The sequence below is a fragment of the Meriones unguiculatus genome, chromosome 3 (genome assembly GCF_030254825.1).
Source record: "Meriones unguiculatus strain TT.TT164.6M chromosome 3, Bangor_MerUng_6.1, whole genome shotgun sequence".
Taxonomy (NCBI): domain Eukaryota; kingdom Metazoa; phylum Chordata; class Mammalia; order Rodentia; family Muridae; genus Meriones; species Meriones unguiculatus.
This window is the reverse complement of record NC_083351.1, coordinates 166983773-166993884: the sequence shown is the minus strand read 5'-3', so window position 1 is coordinate 166993884 and position 10112 is coordinate 166983773.

The window sequence follows — 10112 nt, the reverse complement described above, 5'->3', positions numbered from 1 at the left end:
AATTCTCCAGTCCAATTACCTAAAATATAGCTCGACAATTGTTTAGACAGATTTGCAGCACAGGAAAAATTCTCATGTTATATGCTAGTGACTCAAAGTCCAGCATATTTTCATTGACAGCCAAGTTGAGCGATTTGCCATAGGGTATCAATTTGCTCCTGCAAGAGGTCAATCCTCTGATTGAACACCATCAAGCTTCCTTTTAGTTGAGCATTAATTCCTTTATGTACAACTAAGGCATGAGCTACATTGGCTAAAAGGTTATTCAGGGTCTGAGCAGTCTGCCCAGTATGACTCATGGCTAATGCCCCGGTGGTAGCTCCAACAGCCGCCAACGAGATGGTAGTAACAATGGTGGCTGTAGTTCCAAGATCCCTTTTCTGTCTGAAGTGAGTCATAGCATGAGGGGCATCAACGGGCACAGGCACCCAGTGAGGCATGCGAGTAACCAGGGCATACCTAAATTTACTAGCATTCCAGCATTGGGCAAAAAAGCAAGTATCATTACCACAATTACTTGTCTCTATCTGGCTAATAATGAATAGAAATGGGGGATATAAACAAACAGGTGTGGGCTTATAGGAAATATTATGAGAAGCCTTAACCCCCTCGTTGGAACATCCTGCATCAGTTCTAGAACTACAAGTGGTGGTGTCTGAGGTCTGAGTAGGTTCAGGAGACCATTGCCCCCAGGGGCGAAACATGCTCCATGCCAATTGACAAACTCCATGTTTTCCTCCACTTTTGAAAGTCATTTAAGGTTCTTAAATTATTTTTTCCCTTTTTTTTAATTTTTCATCAATTACACTTTATTCATTCTGCATCCCCCATAAGCCCCTCCCTCCTCCCCTCCCAATCCTACCCTCCCTCCTCCCTCTGCTTGCATGCCACTCCCCAAGTCCACTAATAGGGGAGGTTCTCCTCTCCTTTCTGATCTTAGTCTGTCAGTTCACATCAAAAGTGGCTGCATTGTCCTCTACTATGGCCTGGTAAGGCTGCTCCCCCCCAGAGGGAGGTGATCAAAGAGCAGGCCAATCAGATTATGTCAGAGGCAGTCCCTCTTCACATTACTATGTAACCCAATTGGACTCTGAACTGCCCTGGGCTACATCTGTACAGGGGTTCTGGGTTATCTCCATGAATAGTCCTTGGTTGGAATATGAGTCTCTGGGAAGTTCCCTGTGTTCAAATTTTCTTGTTCTGTTGCTCTCCTTGTGGAGACCCTGTCCTCTCCAGCTCTTACTATTTCCCAGTTCTTACCTAAAATTCCATTTACTCTGACCAACAGTTGCCCATCAGGCTCAGCATCTGCTTTGATAGTCTGAAGGGCAGAGGCTTTCAGAGGCCCTCTGTGGTAGGTTCCTAGGTTGTTTCCTGTTTTCTTCTTCTGATGTCCATCCTCTTTGCCTTTCCGGATGGGGATTGGACATTTTAGTTAGGGTCCTCTCTCTTGCTTAGTTTCTTTAGATGCACAGGTTATAGTGGGTTTGTCCTATGTTGTATGTCTATATGAGTGAGTATATACCATATGTGTCTTTTTGCTTCTGGGACAACACACTCAGGATGATCCTTTCCAGATCCCACCATTTACCTGCAAATTTCATGATTTCCTTATTTTTCATTGCTGAGTAATATTCCATTGTGTAGATGTACCACAATTTCTGCATCCATTCTTCAGTTGAGGGGCATCTGGGTTGTTTCCAGCTTCTGGCTATTATAAATAAAGCTGCTACAAACATGGTTGAGCAAATGTCCTTTTTGTGTACTTGAGCCTCTTTTGGATATATGCCCAGTAGTGGTATGGCTGGATCTTGAGGAAGCGCTATTCCTAGTTGTCTGAGAAAGCGCCAGATTGATTTCCAGAGTGGTCATACAAGTTTACATTCCCACCAGCAGTGGAGAAGGGTCCCGCTTTCTCCACAACCTCTCCAGCATGTGTTGTCACTTGAGTTTTTTATCTTGGCCATTCTCATGGGTCTAAGATGAAATCTCAGGGTTGTTTTGATTTGCATTTCCCTAATGGCTAGTGAGGTTGAGTATTTCTTTAAGTGCTTCTCTGCCATTCGGTATTCCTCTACAGAGAATTCTCTGTTTAGCTCTGTTCTCCATTTTTTAAGTGGATTACTTGGTTTGCTGCTTTTCAGCTTCTTTAGTTCTTTATATATACTGGATATGAGTCCTCTGTCAGATAAAGGGTTGGTGAAGATTCTTTCCCAATCTGTAGGTGGTCGCTTTGTTTTGATGACGGTGTCCTTTGCTTTACAGAAGCTTTTCAGTTTCATGAGGTCCCATTTATTGACTGTTGCTCTTAGAGCCTGTGCTGTTGGTGTTCTGTTCAGGAAGTTTTCCCCTGTACCAATGAGTTCTAGGGTATTTCCCACTTTTTTTTCAAGCCGATTTAATGTGTCTGGTTTTATGTTGAGGTCTTTGATCCACTTGGACTTCAGTTTTGTGCAGGGTGACAAGTATGGATCTATTTTCATTTTTCTGCATGTAGACATCCAGTTAGACCAGCACCATTTGTTGAAGATGCTATCTTTTTTCCATTGTATGGTTTTGGCGTCTTTGTCAAAGATCAGGTGTCCATAAGTGTGTGGGTTTATTTCTGGGTCCTCTGTTCAGTTCCATTGATCCACCATTCTGTTTCTATGCCAGTACCATGCAGTTTTTAAAACTGTTACTCTATAGTACAACTTAAGATCAGGGATGGAGATACCTCCCGAAGATCTTTTATTGTAGAGGATTGTTTTAGCGATTCTGGGTTTCTTGTTATTCCATATGAAGTTGAGAATTTTTCTTTCCAGGTCTGTAAAGAATTGTGTTGGTAATTTGATGGGCATTGCATTGTATCTGTAGATTGCTTTTGGTAAGATGGCCATTTTTACTACGTTAATCTTGCCAAGCCATGAGCATGGGAGATCTTTCCATCTTCTCATATCTTCTTCTAATTCTTTCTTCAGAGATTTGAAATTTTTTTCATACAAGTCTTTGACTTCCTTGGTTAGGGTTACTCTGAGGTACCTTATGTCATTTGTGGCTATTGTGAAGGGTGTTGTTTCCCTAATTTCTTTCTCAGCCCTTTTGTCTTTTGTATACAGGAGGGCTACTGATTTTTTTGAGTTAATTTTGTACCCGGCCACTTTGCTGAAGGTGTTTATCAGCTGTAGGAGTTCCCTGGTAGAGTTTTTGGGGTCACTCACGTATACTATCATATCATCTGCAAATAGTGATAATTTGACTTCTTCCTTTCCAATTTGTATCCCCTTGATCTCCTTCAACTGTCTTATTGCTCTAGCAAGGACTTCCAGCACTATGTTGAAGAGATATGGAGAAAGTGGGCAGCCTTGTCTTGTCCCTGATTTCAGTGGGATTGCTTTAAGTTTCTCTCCGTTCAGTTTGATGTTGGCTATAGGCTTGCTGTATATCACATTTACTATGTTTAGATATGTGCCTTGTATCCCTGATCTCTCCAATACTTTGAACATGAATGGATGTTGGATTTTGTCAAAGGCTTTTTCAGCATCTAGGGAGATTATCATGTGGTTTTTTTCTTTCAGTTTGTTAATATGGTGGATCACATTGATGGATTTCCGTATATTGAACCACCCCTGCATACCTGGGATGAAGCCTACTTGGTCATAGTGGATAATATCTTTGATGTGTTCTTGGATTCGGTTTGCAAGTATTTTAAGTATTTTTGCATCAATGTTCATAAGGGAGATTGGCCAGAAATTCTCTTTCTTTGTTGAGTCTTTGTGAGGTTTAGGTACCAAGGTGACTGTGGCTTCATAGAATGAATTTGGTAATATTCCTTCTGTTTCTATTTTGTGGAATAGTTTGAAGAGAATTGGTGTTAGCTCTTCTTTGAAGGTCTGGTAGAATTCTGCGCTGAAGCCATCTGGTCCTGGGCTTTTTTTGGATGGGAGACTTTTGATGACCGCTTCTATTTCTTTGGGGGATATAGGACTATTTAGTTGATTTACCTGGTCCTGATTCAGCTTTGGTAAGTCAAATCGATCAAGAAAATTGTCCATTTCATTTAGATTTTCAAATTTGTGGCATATAGGCTTTTGAAGTAAGTCCTAATGATTGTTTGGATTTCCTCAGTGTCTGTAGTTATATCTCCCTTTTCATTTCTGATTTTGTTGATTTCGGTGATGTCTCTCTGCCTTTTAGTTAGCCTGGCTAAGGGTTTGTCGATCTTGTTGATTTTCTCAAAGAACCAGCTCTTGGTTTCATTGATTCTTTGAATTGTTTTATTTGTTTCCAATTGATTGATTTCAGCCCTGAGTTTGATTATTTCCAGCCGTCTACTCCTTCTTGGTGTGTCTGCTTCTTCTTTTTCTAGGGTTTTTAAGTGAGCCATTAGGGTGCTTGAATGAGCTGTCTCGAATTTCTTCTTGAAGGCACTTAGTGCTATGAACTTTCCTCTTAGCACTGCTTTCATTGTGTCCCACAAGTTTGGGTTTGTTGTGTCTTCATTTTCATTGATTTCTAGAAAGACTTTAATTTCTTTCTTTATTTCTTCCCTGACCCAGCTGTCATTTAGTAACAAGTTGTTCAGTTTCCATGTGTGTGTAGGCTTTTTGCTATTTCTGTTATTGTTGAGGTCCAGCTTTATTCCATGGTGATCAGACAAGATACAAGGGATTATTTCAATCTTCTTGTATCTATTGAGGCTTGCTTTGTGACCCACTATATGGTCTATTTTGGAGAAGGTTCCATGAGGTGATGAGAAGAAGGTAAATTCTTTTGTGTTTGGGTGTAAAGTTCTGTAAATGTCTGTTAGGTCCATTTGATTCATGACCTTTGTCAGAGACATTGTTTCTTTGTTTACCTTCTTCTCAGCAACTCATGGAACCTTCTCCAAAATAGACCATATAGTGGGTCACAAAGCAAGCCTCAACAGATACAAGAAGATTGAAATAATCCCATGTATCTTGTCTGATCACCATGGAATAATTTTATTCTTTAAAAAGGTACTTCATTTTGATGTTGCAAAGACAGATTTTTTTCTAAAAATATGTTTATTTCAAAATTGCAAAAACAGGTTTTAAGAAAATATGTTTAAGACTATGAAATGTTTTTAGGTTTATCAGGCATTTTAAACAATGACCTTGTACAGTTTAACAGGGATTTTAAATAGTTTCTCAATCATTTGGGGAAGGACTAAAGACTTTGGTATTTATTTTGTTAATTTTACAAAATGCAACCAAGCCATACTGTTTGAGCCAATTAAGAAAATTGCAGTTTTTACAGTGTATCATATGAGGATAATTAAAATCCATGAAATAATGTAATAATAATAAATATATATACATAATAAAAGTTTTAGGTTGTCTGAAAAGCTAGAGAAGTGTCTGGTTAAACCAGAAGAATGATTCTGGTAAAAGCGTAACCTGAAGACATACAGAATGATATAAAAGGTCAAAATATGTATGGAAAACCAGAGGGCACATGAACTGTATTAGTTTTTTTTATTTTTTTTATATCTTCAAATATGATTTGAAAAAGAGCTGTAAAATATGTTGCTCTTCATTCAAAAAGCTGATGTTTCTTTAATGCAATATGTTTTCTTATGTTTTTTAAAGGGAACTACAGGGGTACATTCATTGCTAACTATTATATAAAATATACACCTGGTTGCCAGTTCCTATATAAATAATTTAATGCTGTTTCTTTCTGGTTGATAGGTTTGAGATGGCCAGAATTGTCCATCCCTGCTAAGGTTTCCAGCTGCGTTTATTTCTCCATTTAGTGCTAAACAAAACTTTTTTCTGTTAAGCATTTTTTTTCTTTTGCTGTTTAGTATCAATGCAATGTGATAGGGTGAGTAAGATTTGCTAGTCCTTCTATGTATTGTATCTGATTGAAAGTTTTGCTTTGATTTTAGTTCAGAAAGATATTTAAAGATATGCTAATGACTGCAGTTGGTTATAAGAGTGAGCTTTAGCTAGTCTTTTGTTTATGTTTTTAAGGTTAAACCTGGGATGGATAACTATAAAGTTTGCCTATGTAAATCTACTTGTGATAGATATGGTTTTAAAAAATTCATCTAAGAAATGTACCAGAATTAGAGATTATGGCATTCTATTTTATAGGATGCAATTTAAAATAAATAACTAAAGACAGATAAAAAATAATTCAGATATGCTGGCCCTTAAGCTTGTCAGAGATCTGATGAATATGACATTTTAAGAGGTGTAAGCTTATTATAACAGAGAGTTCCTAAATTCTGGCAGTAGCTACCCCAATGTCTCTTAGAAGATTTGGGCACAATGACAGATGACTTTGACTCTGGATTATGATATTCAGGCAAGATTGCCTCAACTACTTACTGCTAGGGCTCAGCTTAAACTGTGGACAAAACTGGGGCCACCTGGAGAGTCAATGTTTCATTTTGCTAAGGGTGAGATAATGTCATTCTCTCCTCTCTTTCTCTACAGAAACAGACTCTCATTTTCTTAGCCTGGACGCTGGACCACCTTTGCTCATGATGCCATAAGACCACAGGTGTCCCAACCTGAGGCACTTCATCGGGTTCCTAAAGAGGGGGTGGAAGTAATGAGGGGGAGAACAAGAAACACAAGGAATGAAGCCAAGTCTGTTTGTCTGATCAAGGCCTGGTTTATTAGAAATTTTTACCCTACTTACATAGCGAGAAGGCAGGAAAATGGGGGAAGGTTAATTACCGCTGCAGGAGATAGGAAGAGTGCTTTCATGGCTTAAATATTGCACCTGCAAGATACCATAAGGATGTTTTCTTAAGATATCTCACGGATGCTCTAAAACGAACAGACTGATGTCCTCACAAATCTATCACCCATGATTTAGGGTCCTAGGTAACTTTGTCACTAAATAGCTTTAGGTCTCCACTAAATGACCTTTGCTCACTATTTGGCTTTGCCTTCAGTAAATAGCTTTGTCTCCACTAAATAGCTCTGGCTCACTATTTGACTTTGGCTTCAGTAAGTAGCATTGGCTCCCAGCACAGAGGAGCCAGGGACAACTTCATAGAGTAATGGGCTGATTAGTTGTCACTGACATTTTGATTGGTACATGGATTGGACCATATTTATCCTTCTAAGGTCTCTGATCACATTGATGGCTAAGCTAATCTAGTAATAACTTTGCAGCTAACGAAGCAGATAATGAGATCCATTGCGAGTTCATTGGTTAGTTTATTAGCTAGTTAGAACCACCGGGTACTAGGTTTATTATTTGCCTTTCCTACAGGCTTCATGTAAATTGTCTATGTTTTATAATAAATAGCTGGATAAGAAGATATATGATTCATATAAAATTTAAGGATATAAAACTTTAAGTTTTGAAAATTTAAAAATTATTATTTAAAGATCTGGAAAAATGTTTCAGAGTTAATAAAAAATTAAAGGGTCAAAATTAATACTTTATGATAATATTTCAGATTTCTACCACTTCACTGCTATTGATATGCTTATATTGTTATAAAATCTCAGAAGTTCAGCATTACAATATTGATTAATAAAAGTGGGATAGGCTGATAGAACACTGACTGCTTATTATTCAGTCACAAGCTTGAGCTTTTTATTTTCTCTTGAGGTAGACTTTGATATAAGATTTAGGAATATTTTAAGCCTATTCCTTTTAGTTGCTTTGTAAAGGAAAGTCCAAGCATCCAGAGTTTAATACTAAAGCCTTTAATGCACTTCTGCCTAACTTTCCAGTGTAGAAGAAATGGCATGATGGCTGATTACCAACAACTATACCCACAGTTAAAGTGTTAAACTTTTAGACCATGGACACATTTAAATTGTTTATAAACGTTACAAAACAAATGTCTAAGAAGAATTCTGTTGGATGCAGTTTAAGCTGTTATTTACAAAATGTTGATATATTATTTTTCTGAGTCTTTTTATAGATTTCCTTTTGCAAACTAAAAATTCATATGACTTTTAGGAAATCAAAAAGTTGTAATACGTGGTATTACAACAGATATGGTATAGGTCAGATGAGTTATTTCCTTGATTTTGGGATTTCTCACTTTTCCCATTTAGAAACTTCTGAATCTTGTCTGAATTTGTCTCAGCAGAATTTTCACCTGTTTGAAACTGCAGGCTGAGATCTGAACTTGCTGGAAGCTGACATGATTGCTCACTGACTCCTCAGGTGGATCAACTAACCTGACTCTTCTGAGGACTGCTGCATTGCCCCGCCTTTGGCTGGCATTTCAGCTCTTCTAGCTCATGATTCCAAGAGTCCTTTTGTCACATTTGAATCAGATTCAGAAGAAGAGACCTTCAGTCCAAAATTCCACCTATTAGGCTGAAATTCTAAGTTAAAAGGGGCTCTCTGACATTAGCTATTTTCTTCAAGACCTGCTTAGCTGGAGTAGGAACTACTATTGCAACACTGGATTTATAAAGCCAGAATTATAACAGCTCAAAGGCAATATCTTTTGCTTTTGGTCATTTTTTGGACCATGCTTGCTTAAGAAGCTCTTAGGATACATTAGGCAAAGACTAGGGACTATACAGTTGATGGTAATGAGAACCAAGTCCTGGCAGTTTAAAGCTGACCATGGGCTGCAAGAGCCCAAGATTGGTTTCTTTATGAACAAGGAAAGAGGGGAATGAAGAATGAAGTTAGCCTGGGTGACTCCATGTTGAAATGAGGAGCAATCTTGAGTGGGAGCTGTACTTGGGCACCAGGAAATATCACAGAATGTGATCTTGGCAACAAAAAAATCTAATTTTTCTAGCAACAGGCTCCAGGAAATATCACAGAATAAATACTTGATAAAAAATAGAGACTCACCCTGGCATCCATCAGTGAAAATCAGTTGGGAAAATTCTGCCCAATGTTCCAGATGTAGTTTAGAAGAATAATTATTGTAAGTTAGATTCCAGCTAGATGGTCATCTCGTCCCTCTGACTCTTATCCAATCCTGTAACTCTAAGTCATGAACCCCCCTGCTTACTGTCAATGGAAACCCCCTGCTTACAGTTTTTCCCTTTAAAAACGCTGCACACTCAGTGCTCAGAGTCCCGCCTCTCTACTGCTGGGTCAGTGAGAATTGGGTCCCAAGTTAAATCGCTCTCATAATAAAGTCCTGTTGCTTTTGCATTGAGTCATCTCCTGGTGGTCTTTGAGGGTCTCATGATCCTGGAATAACACTCTCTGTTACTGAACCTCAGTGCTGAGTGTTTATTCTTGGCTAGGTGAAATAGTTTCAATCTATAACCCAGGCTAGACTCAAAATACAGATGATCCAGTTTCTGCCTCTTTTTTATTTAAAGAAATTTATTTGTTTTTATTTTGTATACATTGGTGTTTTGACTACATGTATGTCTGTGTGTGAGAGTGTCAGATATCCTAGAACAGGAGTTACAGACAGTTGTGAGCTGCTATGTGGGCACAGTGAATAAAACTCGGGTTCTCTGCAAGATCATTCACTGTTCTTAACTGCTGAGCCATCTCTCCAGCCTTTTACCTCCTCTTGTAGTATGAAGCTTTTCTTTGTCTAGTTTCCATTCTTGGTGGCATCATCCCTAGACAATTTTTACATAGGAGACAATATTTACATACTAGATGTTGGAGAGATGGCACAGTACTTAAGAGCACTAGCTGCTCTTCTAGAGGGCCCAGGTTAAGTTTCCAGCACAAACATGACAGTCTAAAAATATTTGTCATCCAGTTCCAGGGGATCAAACACTTTCACACAAACATGCACATAGGCAAAACAAGAATTCATATAAAATACAAAGTAATAAATAACATAAAAATTCAAAAAAAGATTCATGTAATGTTTATACTGTTTCTTTTTAACAACTTTAAGTTGGGTATGATGGCACATGCCTTTAATCCCAGCTCTGTGGGAGGCAAAGGTGGACAGATCTCTGTGAGTATGAGCCAAGCCTGGTCTGCAGAGCTACAAAGAAACTCTGTCCCAAAAAAAAGTAAGGAATAACTAAAGTGTAATGCTGGGTTCACAGGACATCCAGAGACCACTATAAAGCTACTTGATGCAGTTGAAAGAGAGCTTTATTACAAGTGCATTGAACTCGGGACCCAAGTCTCTCTGATTCAGCAGTAGAGAAGTAGGACCTGGAGAAGACAGGAGCCCCACAAGG